This window comes from Crocodylus siamensis, chromosome 5 (genome assembly GCF_052110815.1).
Source record: "Crocodylus siamensis isolate JL-2025a chromosome 5, ASM5211081v1, whole genome shotgun sequence".
In the NCBI taxonomy this organism is placed as follows: domain Eukaryota; kingdom Metazoa; phylum Chordata; order Crocodylia; family Crocodylidae; genus Crocodylus; species Crocodylus siamensis.
In genome coordinates, this window is record NC_143399.1 from 142,674,084 (window position 1) to 142,691,564 (window position 17,481).

Here is a 17,481-nt window from a genome sequence, read left to right on the forward strand (position 1 = left end):
TGAGAGCCTTGGAGGGCATCTCTCTTCCCTCCCCCTTGGCAGTGGCTGGCAGGCATGCTCTAGTGCCCCCTGGCTTCTGGCTTGCGCCACTACAGGCATGTGCGTGCATTTCCTGGTGTAGCGGAGCATGTCTGTCCCACTATTAATCAGTTTAAGCTGTGCAGCTTAGACTAACCTGCAAAGAGTGAATCAATTCAGGCTTGGGCTTTTTGAATGTTTGTCCCTAGCCATAATGTACAAGAGGTAACCTGTTTTAGGAAAGCTTCTTACTGCTGTTATCAGGGCATTTGTTTGGGTTTTTTTAAGCTCCTTTATGCTACTTTCATCAAAGATTTTTTTCATGACCAAATCACAGAGTTTACTAATAGTGGATGCATGTTTTTATTTTATTATTTCATTTTGCTCACAGGCATTTTATGAGGTCTAAATACTTCTCTGCTTGAACACTTTGGGCCACTTAATGTGGGGAAACAACAGAATGGAACAGAAGAGAAAGATCATACGTTTTCTTTCCTTCTATATTTCCAATTACAAAGTATTTTGCTTTTTAAAAGGATCCTTGAATGTACAAATAAATAACCACCATCATACTAAGTTAATTCATTGGCTACTTGTAACATGGCAGAGATGAAAATTAGCATGCTTTTGCTCATGAATGCCATGTGCCCCCAGAGGCTGGGGGAGCACAGCAAGTTCCTGCAGGCAGCTGTGGCACTGTTGGCATTGGGAGAGTGGTGGTGGCAATTGGGAAGCTCCCTCTGGCAGCCGTGGTGCTGGTGATGGTGCAGAGGGGTGGAGAACTCCAATCAGTGGTTGGCGACCACTGGCAGATGCTGCTGGCAGCAGCGGCAGCAGCCAGTGGCGATCGTGGACCACCTGCAGACGTCGCTGGCGGTGTTGACAGCAGAGGGGGGGTGGCGAGTGGCGACTGGCTGCAGGTGCCGCCAGCAGTGTCAGTGGTGCCTTTTTGCAGGGGTGCACCACCATGCTCAGGGGGTGCACGTGCACCTGCACGTACCCCCTATGCATTGCCAATACTTTTGCTAAAATTAATTAAATGTTTCAATTTGACTATGGAGTGTTCAAAAGAAATGTATGTGTGTGAGAAAAGATTATTACTTAAATCTTTGTAAGACAAGAAGGGTCTCTTCCCAAGATCACTGACATTAATTAAAGTCCCTCAATTGGATTTTGGATCAGATCTAAATATTGGGAAGATCTAAAGGTGATGTGCTGACCACCAGTGCTGAGAGTGCGACTTACTGATACAAGTCTGCATTGCAGTCATTATTCTTGTGATTATAATGTAACGTAGACATATGGTGTTTGGAATATTGCAGACTTTGCCCGAGAAGTAACAGCAGCTAGCCTGTTGCAAGCTTTGTGCTGCTGCAGCAAAATTGCTACTGATAGCTGAAATAACTGCTTTACAACAGTGTAAAGCTAAGGGGAGAGCAGATTAGATTTCAGTCTTGGAAATCATAGTCTTTGGTGTGTGCGAGGGAGCGGGGGCTAGGGCGACCGTGAACCCCCTAGCGCCCCCTACCGTCACGTTAGGGTGATGTAGCACCCTCAGAATCTCGCCCGCCACGACTTTGATGATATATATATATTGTGGAGGCTGCCAGTTTCCCTAGTGGACGGTCTTGGTGTTCCTGTCCCTATTCCTGATGATATATATATTGTGGAGGCTGCCAGTTTCCCTAGTGGACGGTCTTGGTGTTCCTGTCCCTATTCCAGACTGGGGTATCTATGTGCGTCCCGCCTTAAGGGCTATGCGTGCCTCCAAACCTCCCCTTCAGCACGCCCCAAGACTCGCAGCTGTTCTGGGGACGTTTGGATGGTCCCTCGCCCGTCGGGTGCCCTCGTTCTCTCTCTCGGGCCCCGGGGCTCCTCGCCCACCTGGCGCCCCCTTGGGTCGGGCTCCTATCTCCAGCCCCCTCCCGGTGCCTCAGGCCTCTCTTACTGGCCTCCAGCTAAATCGCTGGCGCCCCCTGGGTCCGGCTCGCTAGCGCCGTCTAATACCGGCGCCCCCTGGGTCCGGCTTCTCGCCAGCGTCCAGCTAACTGCCGGCTCGCCCTTGGACCGGCTCGCTCTCGCCGCCCTAGTCTCGGCGCCCTTGGGCCGGCTCGCTCTCGCCGCCCTAGTCTCGGCGCCCTTGGGCCGGCTCGCTCTCGCCGCCCTAGTCTCGGCGCCCTTGGGCCGGCTCGCTCTCGCCGCCCTAGTCTCGGCGCCCTTGGGCCGGCTCGCTATCCCTGGCTATTCTGCCCCTCTCTGAGGCCTCGCCCCTCTGGGGCCTCTACCGCGCTCTCTGCGCTTCGCCCCTTTGGGGCCTTGCCCACTCTGGGGGCCTTACCCTCGCCTCGCGCCGTGTCTCTGCCCCACTCTGGGGCCTTACCCTCTCTAGGGCTGACACCGCGCGCCTTGCGCTAGGGGCTCAGGCACTCGCAGCAGTGCCTGTCTCCTTGACCCTTCTCTGGGTCTGGTTGCCTCGCTAGGCCTATCACCGCCCTGATGGGCCGGGGTCTGTAACCCCACACACCGCGCCTCCCTGGCGCAATACAGTGCCTCCCTGGCACTGACAATAGTGCCCCTGGCACTGTGCCCCTACTAGGCACCGGGAACCCCCAAGCTGTTGGGGAGCTCCCGTGAGGCCTCCTCGCTCCCCTACAGCCTCACCCGGTCCTCCGGAGTAAACTGTAACGTAAACTCAAGCCCTCTGGCTACAACATAAACAGAGGCTCCGCACGCCTAACAATAACTCCAAGCCCTGCCAGGGCTCTCAATCCTACCTTCCGTCAGGGTGATCCTGTTCCCCGCATCATCGCGGCCTGTTAGTGGGGTAAGGCTGCGACCACCAACTCAGGCCACCCTGCCCCTGCCCCTGCCCCTGCCCCTGCCCCTGCCCCTGCCCCTGCCCCTGCCCCTGCCCCTGCCCCTGCCCCTGCCCCTGCCCCTGCCCCTGCCCCTGCCCCTGCCCCTGCCCCTGCCAAAAGAGAACTGCAAGGCAGGCTCCGGCCTAAGCTATATATAAAGGCCTGGCCCTGCCCCCTTCCGGCCATGTGACCCACTTGGTTGCCCTGGCAACCAGGCACCTGAGCTGCCCAGGTGATTGGCAGCTCTGCCAATCACCCTCACAATCACAGGGCACCTATGTGACTCCGTGACAGTGTGGCTGCAGTGTAGCATACACATACTTGCCCCAACTTTAGTTAAGGCAGAGGGGATCATTCTTATTCAATTACTGCAGTGTATTCTTTCTATACTCCATGTGATAAGTTAGTACTGTAACTTTTTAGGGTACAGGTAGAATTCATTGCTTTCAAGAGAGCATTTGACAACCTCTGCTATAGTTCACTCTGTAACTTCTTGAACTGTTATGTTATGTTAGCAAAACTAGCTAACTTTATCAAGGTTTAATGTCCAAGTGTAGCCTGCAGAGTTAAAATAAAAGCAGGCTTCTGTACATGCTTTTTGGTGCAGACACTTGTTTCAAGCAAGTATTTGAACGTGTTCTATCAGTACAACATAAATAATTAATGCTACCAAGGTTACGTTGCCATGAATTAAATTATACGGAAAAGCATAGATATACAACACCAACACAGTTTGATAACAATACGTGAGACTGCTGGTGACGCCTTTCTTCTAAGCTATATCTTTTGTTTTTGACTTGCATGTTGTCAGCATCACAAAACCAAGGGGTTCACAATAATAAACATCTAATGGGACTCTGAGCAACTCTGAACTTTCAAAGAGTGTTACTTTTGAAGGCAATAGAAAAAAGAGGTGAGTCAGTGTACAAACTTTGGCAGTTACATACAACCCAATGGGGATATCCAGAAGGAAATAATGTCATGAATTGGCAAGGCAGCAACTGCACCTACCAGCTCAAATAAGATTTGGTCTCTGAGACTCTTCAAGCTAAAGACTAAATCGTGAATCTTCAATTCAAATGTTGTTTTCATGTTAACAGATGGATATGAAAACTGGAAAACTATCAAAGGTATAGAAAAAATCTAAGTGCCTGAGAGGGAAAGATAAAGCCTTAAACTTGGAAAAACAGATGAATTATTTAATTAAATAAATGTATAACAAATGCTGAGATTTGCCATAGTTTAATAACAATTTATCTTTAATATTATCTAGAAAAATAAATGGGAATATTGCAGATATGTGTTTAAAAACAAAGCCAAAGCATCTTCCATGGCTGATGTACCACTGGAAACATGAAGAAAGGTGTAGAAGGTGGTGGCCAAATGAATCCCATCAAATGCCACACAGGAAAGCTTATGGAACTTAACAAAATAGATGATGCACAAGGAGCAATCCTGAAAAGTTAGGAGTAGCAAAGCCTTCTTCATGTACTAAGACATGGGTCAGAAACCTTTGAATTTCAGATAGCTGCTTGTGACCTGGCCACAAATTCCTCCTCACCAAGCTATTTCCTTCTTGCCCTCTTACCCTGCTGGCCACCAACAGAGCAGCGTGGAGGTCACATCCTAGTATCCTAGGTCAGGTGTCAGGATGGCCTGGAGTTAGTGTAGCAGCTTCTGGGTGTAGAGACCTTCCAAGTGTTCAGACTATTACAGCCACTGCTGCTCACTCCCATCTCTGAGTGCTGCTGAACCCTATTGCCAGTGTCAACTGTCAGCAGTAACTTTGACAGCAAGAAAGGCAGCAGATGCAGTAGGGGGGGCTGTGTTAACCTCTGGGCTGCTGGAGGCGGTGACACCTCCCTTTAAAGCAGCAGTATTTCTCATAGGGGTGGGAGGCTGTTAAGGAGATTGGGGACATTGGGACGCAACTCCTATGTGTGCCTGGCTGATTTACCCCAATATGAACCATAGGTTGCTCACCCTTGTCCTGGGTGATGTCTGATGGCACCAGAAGGGTTGAGGTTCAGTGTCTTTGACCAAAGACAGCTCTCATTCAGGGTTCCAGTCCCTGGCAACATGATTTCTTTTGTGACTTGCAGTTTACAGTGAAGTCTGCTCTACTCATTCTAGTAGCTCTGCTTTGAAACTCTAAAAAGCCTTTGATTTTAGAAGACAAGTACAAATATTCAGAGTCATTGAACGATGAAATATTGCAAATGAAAAACATGCAAGCTGCTAAGGCAGGCAGGGACACTTCTGATGTTGTACTTGTAGTGCAAGAGGTAGCAGAGTAATACAAATACAAAATAATAATGAGTTTCTGGCCATTTTTATTACTACACTATAGAGTGTCTTTGTCTTTTCTAAGGACCATGTTACAGACGAAAACTTCCTTCAGTGATATACACATCAGGCTTTAAACCCACTCACAGATTATGTTTTTTTTCCTGTCACAGTAGGCCTCATTTGGGAAATTGCTTATATTCTAGTCAGTGGCTCCCAGCCACCTGGGGAGCTGAACCCATTAAAACCTTTAATGTAGAGAAAGTAAGTTCCTAGCAGCACAAATTATAGATCACCTTGATGCTGGAGGTATACGTTAATACCTGATTTGTAACTGGAGAAACATCAGGGAAGAAAGAGCTTTCTAAACTAGGTTAAGAAAAGCTCCTATGACATGCAATGCCATTAACACATTCTGCTCTTTCCTTACTATCATCTACCCGGTCCATCAATATAACAATATAACAAGGCCAGCTGTACTAGAATCTGCTAATTTTCTTCCCTCTCTTCACTATATCAAGGTCAAAGTTGTTGTCCTCACTGCCAAAAACCATAAACTCTGTCCCTCCATTATTTGTCCATTACGGAGTCTTACTTTCTCACTCTACTCTCTGCCCTACCCAAAATCCTACTTGGCTATTCATTTGTGGGCTTCTCACAGAAATATCTTCTTGTACCAAGGATCTACCTGCTAAGTCTGTTGCTATGCTGACTGTGGCTAGTTGGCACTTAGTTTGAATTTGTCATTACTGGCACTTAAAAATGGTAAATGCAAATATTATTAGACTTTATTAATTATGATTTAACAGACTTTAAATTTAAATGCAATGTAATGTATTTTTAAAGGATTACTGTGATGCTTCATGAGAAGATCCCAGTTGACTTTCAGATCCTAAGTGCATTTTCAGCTAATGGAAACATTTTTTACTTGTAAATAGAGCAAGTTTGATGCAGAAATCATTGAGACACAATAAACATGGAACCTCCAATATAGCACTTGTATGGTCATTTTTAAGATAGACATGTTTGACATAATTTGATGTGTTCTAGTAGTTCAAGTGCAAACAGCAATGTTGTTTTAATCCTGTGACTGTCTATGAACTGTATTTGTATTTCAACTGGCCTATTATTAGACTGTCTAGTCAAATTAAGTGAATCGGCCAGTAGGAGGCATGTAGGTATTTATCTTGTTTGTGTATTTCTAATGCATGCATCACTGTGGTATCTAGGCTGTATTTTGTTTTTTGCTATTTTTCTGTGCGTGAATAGCATCACTGGTGATGAATGTGACAATGGAAATAAATTGTCTCATCTCCAGTGCTAATTAAAACCTGCAATTTGTAAGGCAGATGTAAGTGGTTATATAGTAGATACTTTATTGATCAACATGAGCTTCTGGAACATGCAGAAATTCCCATGAATGCTCTTTAGTTGTGGTAATAAAAATAGCAGTTCTTTGCAGTTTGGAAGAAACAGTAAAAATCAGCATCTCTAGCAAGTTCTAATTCAGAGCCTGTATCTCTAAGTCCTGTGCTCAATGGCCACCGATGCCCCTCTCCTCCCAGAACCTGTCCAATCCCTTTTTCTCCCTAGTGCAGTGGTTCCCAAACTTTCACAGGCTGCGCACCACCAATTTAAAATGATACGACCTTAAGAACCACCAGCAAGTTTTTCAGTTCAACCTTAAGTGCCACCAGCAAATTTTTGTCATAGAAAGTAATTATAATAAATCTGTTAATGTGTACCACTGACACGTTGTCTGTGTACCACTGGTGGTGCACATACCACAAATTGGGAACTGCTGCACTAATGGCTAATCCAGTCTCAAGTGTCCCCAGCGTCCTCTTCCCAAACCTGAGAATTATCTCCCGACTGCGGCCTAACCAGTGCTGTATAGAGGGGAAGCATCACCTCCCTGGACCTGTTTGTCATGCAACTGCTAATGCATGATAAGGGGCGGATACCCTTGTTGATCACTTCATCACATTGTCGACTCATGTTCATCTTGAAGCAGCTATGACTCCAAGATCCCTTTCTGCCGCTGTGCTGCTGAGCAAGTCATCTCTCAGCCTGTAAGTGTGTTGGTGGCTCTTCTTCCCCAGGTGCAACATGTTGCATTTGTCTTTGTTGAACCACATCCAATTTCATTATGCCCATTTTTCCAACCTGTTCAGATCCGCCCGTTCAGATCCGTTCCCTACCCTCTGGTGCGTTAACTTTGCCCCGTAATTTGCTATCATCTGTGAATGTGGACAGGGTGCTCTCCACACCCTTGTCCACGTCACCGATGAAGACATTGAATAGCACCGGTCCAAGGACCGAGCCTCGTGGGACTCCACTGCCCACAGCTTTCCAGGTCCATACCAACCCGTCCATCACCACTCTCTGGGTGCGATCCCTAAGCCAATCTGCCATGTACCTGACTGTCTAGTCATCTACATCGCAGCCTACACCGATATATATATACAGGTTTCCCCCGCTTTATGTGGGTTCTGTATGTGCAGATTCACTGTTATGCAGTGACCCTTTTCAGACCGAAAATTCATTACATGTGAGGTATGTTCACCCAGTGTGGTGCAAGCCCGCCATCAGCCGTTGTGCGGTGCATTGTAGGAGTAACGCACACCAAAATAAGTCTCCTGTGTGGATCTGTGCTTCTTGCCTGCGATACGTTTCTGTAGTTGCCACCCCCCATTACGATAGTGCTTGCGCGTACTGCCTGCTGTTGGCGAGTGCCGAAAGCGTCTTGTAGAAGTGGTAGAAATGGGTCTGGGGGTCAGTACGGTTGTGATCTTGAAAAGGTATCCCTATTTATTACGTGTTAAAGTGGGTTTCCTTTATGCCAATCCGAGTTACGCGCTGTTTTCCAGGAACCCATGTACAGCATACAGCGAGGGAAACCTGTGTATAGGTATACCCATAAAATCCTAACAAGCTGATGGTCCCCCGTGGAGGTCCCAGCCTGGAGGGGGTAGCGGCGGGCTGTGCCTCTCTCTGAGAGAAGCCGGGCACGTTACACCCTCGCTCTCGGGCGAGCGGTGCAGCCCTGCTCCGCTTCTCCTGGCCCCGCTGGGAGGCTGAACGCGCATCCCAGCCCCGGGGGGCAATGGCGGCGGCGCGAGAAGTCGCATGCCTGCGGGCGGGACTGTCCCGCCTCGTGCGCGGCGGGCGGGCCTGGGGGGCGCGGGGCGGGGGGATGGGCCGGGGCGGGCTGGCCGCCCTTTGCCCGGCTGCGCCCGACGGCTCCCCCGCTCTGCCCCGCCCCGCCCCGCCTCGCTCCCCTGGGCCGGCTCCCGCCGTCCGCCTCCCGCCCCGCCCTCCCCGGGTCATCTCAGGACAGCGCCCGCCCCCGGCTGGAGGAAGCGCTGGAGACTCCTCGGCGTCTGTCGCTGCCGCTGCTCCCGGCGAGCGCTGGGCAGGTGAGAGCCCCAAGGCCCCCGCGCACCTTGCCCCCTGCCCCTGCCCCGCGCGCCCCCCCTCCCGCCCCGGCCCGGGGGCAGGGGTGGGCTGGTGTGGCCATTGCAGCGCCTGGCTGGCAGGGAGAAGTAGCAACATGCTCCTCTTCCCTCCCCCCCCCCCCCAAAAACAAAGCTGCTTTTTCCATGTCTTGCCCTGGCCTTACGGTGGGAGGCGGTGGTTGCCACCCCTTCTGCAGCTGCCCACCCTTGTGTGCTTCCCCCCCACACCAAAGAATGCCTCAGCCTTGAGGTTTCCTTCAGGCTGCCTAGGGCCGGGTGGCGGTTCCCCTGCTGCCAGCGTTTTCCTTTATTCCTTGGCGCTCCGGTGCCAGCAGGACTCCCCGCTCGGGGGCCGGCTGCCTTGTGGCCCGGTTGGGCGGAGACCTGGTTGTTTTTGGGGTGCACCCTTGCTCCTGCAGGCTGTGGCAGAGCAGCCAGGCTTGCTTCCCGGGGGCCTCCTGGTGTTGTTCCTCTTCTCCAGTGGCTTGGGTGGGCTCTTTTAAGTTCCCCCGAAACTTGGTCGGGGCGCAGGGGGCTCCGAACTCAGTGATGGAGACGAGCTCTTGAATGGAAACGTCCCTTTATGTCCTCTTAGGGGGTACCTGGTTGGCCCGTCTGCAGGGGACAGCACAAGTAGTCAGCAGTTGTGAATTTTCTTTTTTACTGACTGCAAGGTCTCTGTGACCATGCTGCCTGCCACTGCCACTTGTGGGCATGAAGGGTGAGCTGTTGCCAGTGGGGGGCAAAAATAAAGGATCTTTAGTGATGCTTTAGTTAGTGATTGCCAGGTGAGCAGGGTGGCCGAGGCAGTATCTCTGGGGAACTACACGTGTCAGAGCAGGGTGGTGTACTGCTAATGCTGAGTAATGGATGCAAGACTAAGAATCGAGAAGAACATTAATGAAGGAAACTCAAGGCACAGGAAAGTGAAGAAACTTGTCCAGAGCCCTACAACAGTTAGTGGCAGATCTGAGGGGAGATCTCAGATTTCTTGACTTCCAGCTCTTCCATTCAGAGTACAAAATTAATCTTTTGCTATTAGGGACAGGTCTGACCTTTAGTGAAGTTAAGGGGGGAATAATGCTGGATGCATCAAAGGCAGCTTCAGTTCTTAGGTACTGTGGGGGCTCTTTAAGAATAGTTGGATATCTAGATGGATATCTGTGTAGTTGACAAAGGGAACAAATCTTGTTGTGGGGGAGGAGATTTTTAATATGCTACTGTAAAAAAATCATGCGGTTAAAATAAATTGCATAAATACATTAAAAAAAAAAAAAAGTGTTCTGACCAGGAGAGTGGGGCCTTCCTGTTTCCAACTGATCCCCATGTATTTTGGGGAGAACACCAGAGTAACAGAAGGAAGTCTAGTTAAATGGCAAAAAGCGGATTAAGAGGCTGATGGTAAAAAGTGGGAAGAGAGTGGTGTAACTAGGGCGGGGGGCTTCCCTGGTGCTGACTTGAAGTGGAGGGGGTGTGGAAGGGACAGAAAAAAGGGTCAGCCTAATGATTGCAATTGTGATTGTGCAGGGTGGAGGTAACTGGAAAACTGCCCTGTGTGTTAGCTGCCCTGGGTTTCTGGGCCTTTGGGAAATTTGCTGGATTAAAAGGAAAGGTGACATGGAATAGGTCAGTAAAATGTTTAGACAGAACCCTATATTAAGTAAAAGAAAATTTGTTTCCAATGCAGCAGTGGCTGAAAAAAAATACAGTGAATAACTGAGAGACTAAATCACTCCCAGGGCAAAACAGTTTACTTTTAAGTTCTACCCTCCATTGTTGATGAGCCTTATCAACAAGATATTCTGAAACTTCTAAAAGGGAGACCTAAGCAAAACTTAGGCTCACTGTCCCTATAGTTTATAATTCATAGCAGAGAATTATGCTGGACTGCAAAGGTTAAGTTTTTTTTTGTTTTTTTGTTTTTTAATCACCATATCAGTGAACTTAAGTTGGAAGCAGTATATTTTCATTTTGAAATTATTTACAACAATTGGCATGGCGTTTTGGACAAGATGAAGTAGAAACCATTGTTGGATCTAAATTATTAAAGAAAAGTCTTTTTATAGAAAGAACAGTTGTAAGTTTATAAAATAAATCTTTTGTAAGTGAAAGTTGGCTAGTGGAAAGGAGCAAAGGGGACCAGTACAGGAATGTTTTATATATGTTACATCTGCATGGAAAAAAAGAGTATATAAAAAGGTCTTTGGAAAAGAAATTTGGGGGAAAAAACCTGAAATTCAAGGCGAATTCTTCCATCATGATAGAGATGTCTTAAAAGCCAACTGCCAAAAAACAGGAGTGCCCCATGAAAGATAGACATTTGGAGAAGGAAATACCTGATATCTCTTGATCCTAATCAGATGAGTCAAACCTCCCTTCCGCTCCAAAAACAAAGAAACGACCCCTCCCCCCCGTAATGTTCAGAAAGCTGATGGAGGTTGAAAATGCAGAACTGTAATCTGTCCTTTAAAACTTTATGAGGCAAGATATACTTTGGGCCCAAAAAGGGTAAAATTGTCAGGACCTAATAGAAGTTCAACACAGAAAGAGAGTGAGGAATCTTATAGAGAACAATTAGAAGAAGGGCTAGAAAAGAAATATAGAGTTGATTCCCTGCAAAATGTATCTGGAGGTATAGAAGTTGCAAAAGATGGAGGGAGAATCTCTCTGATATGGGGCTGTAGTTCATATCAGGGATCATAAAAAGAATTGGCAAGGGATTCTCTAGAAAAGTGTTGCCAACCAGGGTTAATCAGCTGTAGTGAAGGCTGGTAGACACTGGCTTGTAGGAATGTACAAACCTTTTGAAAAATTAACCCACTGTTAAAATGACAAAGTGAGGAGAAAAAAACCCAGGTACTAACTGCAGAAAAAACCTATGGACTTAATTTTAAAATAATACACTAAGTCTGCGTGTGTGCATGCGTGCAAGTGATCGTGGTACCCTCTAGTACAGAAGAGTGAAACCTACATGGATCCTTGCCATCCAACCCCTGGTGCTGCCTCTGGGTTTGATCAGACCCACATGGGGCATGCCTGTGACATGAGGCCAGTCTGTGGAGTGGATCAGGCCCCTGGACCTCCTTCCTTTCTTTGTGTGGTGTGGATCCTGAAGCAGCCACTGGATTAGGTATGGTGGGTGAGAGAGAAGGGGTCCATTGGCCCGTGGACTGGCCTTGTGCCAGTCTGATACCCTTACTCCAGTGCAGGGGTGTGCAAAATGCAACCTGTGGGTTGAATCTGACCCACTGGAGGACTTCGTTCAGCCCATGGCAGGTCCCTCAGTCCCACCCAGCCCAGACATAGGGGCAGCCCAGGCCATGGCACTTGTGGCCGGTCCCACTGCCCCTGGGCTCACAGAGTGACTGGAGTGGTACAGCAGTCGGTCTCACTTTCCAGCTGCCACTGGGAGACCTGGCTCCACTGCCTGGGCATTGCAGCTTGTCTGCCTTGCACCCACTCGCAGTGGTGGGACCTGTGCTGATAGGTGCATGGCTGGCTGGCTGGGATGGAGCCATGGGCTGGTGCGGAGCAGTGTTTGGGAGCAGGATGGGCAGGATTGCAGGATGGTGACAGCACAGGGCCAGGGCAGAGCTGCAGTCTGCTGCTCACATCTCGATAAGTGCAGGTTCTGTGGGCAGGGCATGCAGGGAGCAAATGATGGCTTGGTTCTGGTCTTGGCCCCACACTGTCACTGACCCAAGACCCCAATTCCACCCCTGGATGCAGAGCTCCCTGCCCACCTGCAGCCCCATCCTGTCTGCCTGCCCACATGGGTCCCAGCCAGTCTCCATAGAGACCCCAATATTGCAGGGTGGTGACAGTGTGGGGCTGGAGTTTGGGGCAGAGCCACGATCTGCTCTGCGCATGTCCCTGCCCACAGGACTGGCACCTGTTGCAGGAATGTGCAGGCAGTGGATTGCAGCTCTGCCCCCGTCCCATGCTGTCACTGCCCTGTGATCCCAGTCCCAGCTCCACCTGGCTGTCCTGCTCCAAGGCTACGTAGGGAGTTTTGATGGGGAAGTGTGCAGCGGGGGGTGCTGACCTGGCCCATGACAGCCCGCAAATATCCCTATGTGGCCCTTGGGCCCAAATAATTACCAACCACTGCTTTACCAGTTGCTTACAGTTACTATGTTGGTTACTGTTGTCTGGAGACCTGAGCAGTTTTTTTTACAGAGTGGTAGGATCTTTTGGTTTTGCATTAATTGTTCTGGTTTCCATCTTCATTGACAGCAGTGAACTGTGCTAGTATGGGGCTTCATTGACTCTGCTAGTATGGGGCTATATGGCATAACAGGATCTCTTGACATCTATTTCCCCTTTCAATGATCTTTCAATTGGGATTGGTTATTCTAGAATGGGCATGTCAAACTCAGCTCCTGTCACGGGCAGGGTCCAGACTGCAGGGCTTCTTGTGGTCCAGATCCAGACCTGGTAGCGGTGGGGTGAGGAGCATCAGTAGCCCCAAAGGTTAACACAGGTCCTTAGTGGGAGACAGTACCTAGGGTATCACTTGCCCTGCCTCCAAATTCTCAGTTCTTCTGGGAACCCTGTGGGTGAGACAGTACAGTTCCACAGGCTGGATTTGGCCCATGTGCCATATGTTCGATATCCCTGTTCTAGACCAAAGTGAGAACATTTAAGATGAAGAAGGAATTATTAACAAAGAAAGGATATTTACACACAGGTTTATACAAGTTTAGGGCTCGAAGGGACCTCATGAGATCATTGGGTCCAGCCCCCTGGGTATCCTCTAACTATAGAAGCAGAAGGGGAAACAGCACTTTGAGCCAATATGTTTGTATTGTCATTTACTAGAGAAAAGTTTAATAAAAGAGGAAAATGATTAAAAAATATTTCTGCAGAAAATAAAAACAAAAATAGCGCAGTCATGAAAAAGTAAAGGTAATAGAGATGGAAGAAGTTGAAAAATTATTTAAAAATGCAAAAAGAAAACAAACAGCTCTATAAAATGAACTTCCCAAGCTTTTTAGGTGGACGGAGCTATCATTGGTGTCTGTGAGGGGAAAAAAAGCAGGAAATAGTTGATGCAACTTCAGTAACTTTGAGAGAGAATAATACAGGGCTGGTGATCCACCTTGCAGGCTGCAAGAGGCCAGTGTGTGCCCTGCAGGCCATATTTATCAATGGTTAACGTGCTGTCTGTCCCACTGTGCAGTGGGGGAGGGTTGGGGGGGCACCAGTGGAGCCCTGGGGAAGTGGGGGGCTGCCTGTGCAGCCCAAGGAGTGGAGGGGGGGTGTTTCTGGAGGAGGTGGGGAGAGCTCATGGCTGCACCAAAGTTGGACAGCTCTGGAATAGCCAATATCAGTTTCAGTTATCTTAATCAGATTAGTACACTAGGTAGATTAGGAGAGAGAGAAATGAGAATAAGTAAGTATGAGGGCCTTCATTACCCAAAAGCACAGAAGCAGCTGTCCTTGAAGGAAAAACTCAACTGCTCTTTTCAGAGAAGTGCAGATATTAGTTTCCCTTTTCCCTGTCCATGGTATATGGCTTCAGACTTAAAAAAAATCGTTTTCGTGAGCTTTTAATTGTTGGTGTTCACATGCAAGTGATTTTCTGTAATATGATAGAAGAAGATGTGTTTAAGGGTTTATCCACCCTGGGTTGAAATGGGATGATATCATCACATTCAGAGTTCTTGCAATGAATTCCAGAAATACGCAGATGCTGAACAGTTCATAGAAGTCCAATTCTGGTTTACTGTTAATTAACCTGTGTGTTCGTTTCCCTTGCTTCTAATTGACTCTTCTCCTTTCTAATTAATTCTTAATCATGGGTACTGGGATTGGAATTGGCATATATGACACACTATATGGTTGTGTTGCATAAACATTTTATATAAAATCTAAATCCTGATTAAATATTTAAAGGTTAATAATGTTTGAGCCAAGATTACTTGTACTGTGTTCTCAAAAAGGGTGTTAATATAAAAACATTAGCAGGTGAGGAACAGCTCATAAAATTCAGTATTGAGACTTGATACATTTTTTATGTTACTTTGGTATTGATTTGGGAGGCTGTAGAAAATGTTAGTGGGGAAGTCAGTATTTCCTTTCTAGATAGATAAGAAACTGGTGAGTTCCATTTCTCAAAATATATTGGCTAACGACATTTTGACACTGACAAAAATCTCTGTTAAATATGATTAACATGTTTAAGGAGTGGATATCAGGCACTATTTTTTATGTTCAAGCACGTAACTTTTCATGACTGTTTGTTTTGGTTTTTTTTGCTGTGGAGTTGCATTTGCTTCAAAGTGCAGGGATGTTTCTTGGCGTTGACCTTAAGTTGTAGTTGGTTTCTAGAGCTTTCTTGATTTGACCTAATTGGACATTTTGAAAAGTTGCCAAAGCATGCAATAAGTTTTTGCCAGCTTTTCATAAATGATTAATAAAGCTCATTTGGAGGATCAGTTAGACTTCTGGAAAGAAGATTGTGTTACAGAAATATTATGAAAGCCTTGAGTGCTGTTTTATAAAATGCATGTTTAGTGTTAAATGCTGAAGTATAGAACTAGGACTAAAATAATAGTAGCTAAATGATTGGTGGATATGAAATGTTTGTTTCCAAAGTACAAATGATTATTGTGTTGTACTAGCAATACCATAGTCAGGGTTGAGCAAGCACTTTTATTCTATTTTGCAGTAACATTTTTAATAGAATTAAACTTGTTGGTTTAAAAAAATACATCAGAGTATTAAAAAAAAAACTAACAGTTTTTATCGGTTAAGAATTTATTTCCCTTTTGCACTACTGAAAAAGGATTTAAGTGTCAAGTTTCTGTAAAGTCAAGGACAGATGATTGACCTCGATGTGTTTTGAAGATATAGTTTCATTTCTTTGAACTCAAAATATGTTTCATTTGTATAATCTGTGTTTTTCAGACTTAACTCCATTGGTTTTCAAATTGCGTTCTGTGGAGACTTGAGGTTCCATGAAAAGTCGTAGTGGTTCCACAGAAATGTTGATGGAGTGGGCTGGGAGGCAGAGCTAGGTCTCCTGGAACACATGAGCTGATGCAAAGCCATGGATCCAGGGACAGGGGTTCTGCAGCAGAAGTGATATGAAAGGGTTTTAAACCTTTAAGTTCAAAACCACTGTTGTACCCTATCACTGTGTTCCAGGAGCCCACCCATCCTTTCAAAATCCTTAAACTGAATTTTATTCTGAATTTTCCCTGCACCTTAAAAAAAAATCCAGAATCAAATGTGTATATTGATTTACTTATTTATATGCTTTTCTGACTCTGTTAACTTAGTACCTAAGTATATGTTTAAAAGTTAGCTTCCCTCTGGAAGGATGGTAGTGGAATATACAGACCTACCATTACTGTACATTGGACTTATCTGTTTATCCATCTCATCCATTATTGTTAGATCACATTTTGCTGTTCCAGGTGTGTCTGAAAAGATGACCATTGTAACAAGTCCAGTTTCTAATTTGTCAAAGGAAAGGAACGGAAAGTTCGACATTTCAATGCAGGGTTCTTTTAAGTTTTCATGCTGTCCTCTTTGATGTTGCGGTTGGCTCTCTTAGGTTCTTAATTTTTGCTTAAGTGGGGTATCGATGATCAAATAATTGTAAAACAGTGCAGCCTTCAGTGACTTATGTCTGGTCACAATTCAAATTGTTTTCTGGAAATGAAAATGTTTACATTTAACATTTGTTTCATACCTCTCTGCTGCCCCAGTTCATGTTATCTGTAACAACCATTGTCTGGTTACCCTTACTTTGTTGCAGTCCCGTGGCCCTCTGTATTTGCTCTTAGAAGACAATAATAGGGCTTTTATTAAGCTTATCTTCCCTTCATGAATGTTTATACACATTGGAAGAGAGTCATTATGTTATTTTGGGCAGAGGCTCTCCAAAGCCTGATTTTTGGCTAAAAGAGGATTCTCCTAGTGCAGACACTGTTCATAAAGCTCTTATGGCTTTAGGCCCTTCCTAGTTGGCTGTGGCTTGTACTGGGGCCATGGTAGCCGTGCGTCTGGATTGCTCCTGGCTCTCTGCACCCAGGCCGGAATGGAACTGCAGCCAGCTGGGAAGGGCCATGCCCTGTGGCCCATCCTGGCCTGGGCCAGCCCCTCTGTGCCCGCCCCCAGCAGCATCCACAGTTGGCCCAGCTCAGACTTGGGCGAGGTGGGTGGATAGCGGGGCTGGCCCAGCTGGGCTACAGGTCCCAGCTGGCTGTGGCTCCATGACAGCCAGGCCCTCTGTGTGCAGGTGACAGCTGGTCAGGCAGTGGCACAGTGGTGATGTCACTGCAGCTGCAGCCAGGCACCTTGGCAGCTGGACTGGCCACATGGGATGAGTCTTTTGTGCCTGTGGCTGCCTGGGCTGGCTTGGAGTCACCAGCAAGTCTGGAGCCCAGCAGCTTCCTATCGTGGGGGCTTGTGTGCCCACAGCTGCCCCTGCCACGCCCCCTGCATGGTGCTTGCTTATCTGTCTGTAGCTGCCACGTGAAATGGACAAGCAGGCACTACGCAGGGGATGTGTTGGCAGCTGCAGGCACATGAGCCCACGCGGCAGGAGGCTGCCAGGCTCCAGGCCTGCTGGTGCCTCCAAGCCATCTTGGGCAGCCACAGGCATGAAGGATACATCCTGCACAGCCAGTCCAACTACCAAAGCACCCACCTGCAGCTGCAGCTTTGTCACCTCCAGACCACTACCCAGCCAGTCACCTCCTGTGAGCGCCAGGCCGGGCTGCCACAGAGCTGCAGCCGTCTGGAAATGGCCCTGCCCCTGCAGCCTGCCCCATACCCACCCTTAGCAGCGCCCACAGCCTCACCCAGCTCAACTGTGCAGGCCATCCCTGGGCGAGGCGGACGGATGG

General features: G+C 47.5%; 1 protein-coding gene across 4 annotated transcripts in view; it reads left to right on the forward strand.

Moving 5' to 3' along the window:
* Positions 1 to 8,501: 8,501 nt before the first annotated feature.
* Positions 8,502 to 17,481, forward strand: part of THRB (thyroid hormone receptor beta) — a 291,817-nt gene continuing 282,837 nt past the window's right edge. For 2 of the 4 annotated variants that reach the window (XM_090046526.1, XM_090046525.1), the window contains exon 1: positions 8,502 to 8,581. The gene's annotated coding sequence lies outside the window, so the exon portion shown is untranslated. The remainder of the gene's footprint in view (positions 8,582 to 17,481) is intronic. The other 2 variants (XM_090046528.1, XM_090046527.1) reach the window with 2 other exon arrangements.